The sequence below is a fragment of the Nycticebus coucang genome, chromosome 8 (genome assembly GCF_027406575.1).
Source record: "Nycticebus coucang isolate mNycCou1 chromosome 8, mNycCou1.pri, whole genome shotgun sequence".
NCBI classification, from domain to species: Eukaryota; Metazoa; Chordata; class Mammalia; order Primates; family Lorisidae; genus Nycticebus; species Nycticebus coucang.
This window is the reverse complement of record NC_069787.1, coordinates 41,387,962-41,390,028: the sequence shown is the minus strand read 5'-3', so window position 1 is coordinate 41,390,028 and position 2,067 is coordinate 41,387,962.

Below are 2,067 nucleotides of genomic sequence, written 5' to 3'. Positions count from 1 at the left end.
AAACAGGTTAAGATACATAGCTGGTAGGTGGCAGCTTTATAAGTAGACTCAGGGCAGTCTGACTCAGGAGGCTTCGCGTATGTGTGGGGGCAAGAGTCTGCACCCCATCTTACAGAGGAGAAACTAAGGCTTAGGGAGGGCAAAGAACCCTTCTCCATGGTCCCTGGTGTCAACTGGGCCAGTCTCTTCACCAAGCTAATTCTTAAAGGTTGAATATTTTAAATGCAGAGACCTGGCTACTTGTCCTGTTATACCCCAGCAAGTCCACAGCCCCAGGATGTCACGAGGCCTAGCATGAGCCTCTGCCTCAGCACTTCATGCTCACAAAGCCAGCCTGCTGCATGAGGCGACACCTGCCACCTCACTCTCCTCCATCTCTAGGGACAGAGAGAATCAGACCTGCTGATTCTTCTTTTAAAGTACAGGGCACTATTTGGGGCAGGTGCCAAACCCTGGGACTTGTTCCTTTCCAGGGGTCTGTTTACATCACACTGGTGTTGAGTTCTCAGCCAAGGTGCAAGAATGAGGTCACTGTCTTCCTTCAAAAGAAGCCTCCTCAGTTCTGGTCTCCAGGGCCTTCTCACTCCACCAGTCACTCAGTCCCACAGGTCCTGGGGGCCCGGAAAACTGCCCTCCTGGAACCTAAGCTGAGGCCTTGGGCAAGAGCTATCCACCCTACCCCGGAGGCAGAGAGGCAGTCTTCCTCTCCACATTGGGACTTGGGGGATGGGCTGTTTTAGTCCCCTTAAAAGCTTGCAAAATAGTTCACCCAATCCACTTCTGCTTTAAACACTTGGAACAAGCAAGTTGCTTATAGATTTTTGAAAGTAATATTTTTCCTCACTGTCCCAGCTGTGCCTAATCCCACCCCCTTCCCAAGTCATCACTGTTTTTGATGCAGTGTGTGTGTTTTGATCAGTTTTTTGCAGCTTGCTTTTTAAACTCTGTGCCTTGGAGATATTTCTGTGCCACATAGATCTACCTGACTCTTGATGTACTATAGCATATAGAATAATGCGATGCCTATAGTTTTTCTTTTAAAACCACCCCCCTTGGGCGGCACCTGTGGCTCAAGGAGTAGGGCGCCAGTCCCATATGCCGGAGGTGGCGGGTTCAAACCCAGCCCTGGCCAAAAAAATCACACACACACACAAAAAATAAATAAAACCACCCCCCTTTAGCTGGATATTTAAGGGTTGTGTTCTTCTCCAAACACCCCTGTGCTTGCCTCTCTGCTCACGTGTGTTTTTCTCTAGGGAAGACACTGTGAAGTGGAAGTGTTGGACCAAGAAATATACATATTTTAACTTTCAGTACGTGGTGCCGAATTATTCTCCATAATCGCTATACCATTTTCCACACCTGCCACCAGTGTCTGAGATAACTGGATTGTCAACATCCTCACTCCCATTAGGCCTTATGAATCTAAGTTTGTGTACTGATTCCCTGGTGGGGGGTAATAGTGGATGGGAAGAGGCAGGAGGGGCCTTCTGGGGTGCTGTTAATGCTCTGTTTCTTGATCTGAGTGGTGGTTACACAGGTATTTTCAGTTTCTTAAAATGTGTTAAGTGGTGCTTAGGGTACTGCACTATTTTATATGCAAGTTATTCTTCAATACAAAATCCAAACTCCTCCCTCCCCTGCAATCTAATAGGTGACAAAACAGCATCCCATATGCTTCATTTTGCAGACTGAGCCTTCTTTGGTTGAAACATTGACCTTTTGGATCCCTTCTTCTGGAGCATTTTACTTCTGGGTATGGTGGGAGTGCTTTGCCTGGCAGAGGAAACCCCCTTTCAGAAAGGGGAAGAGGGGCTTGGCAGTCCTGAGCATCCATTCTGTGCTCTCTCATCCTCACAGCAACCTTTCAGGGTGGCTACCATCCACTGTATAGACATGGAAACGGGGGCCGAAAGCAGACCTGCCTGACTGTAGAGTCCTATCCTCTGCTTTACTCATTAAATGACAGCTGCTTGTGTGACATGCTTTGGGCTAACACGAAACAGGCATGATCTTAACTGACCCCTGCAACAGCCCAGGGAGGTAGCTATTAATACATGTGTATTG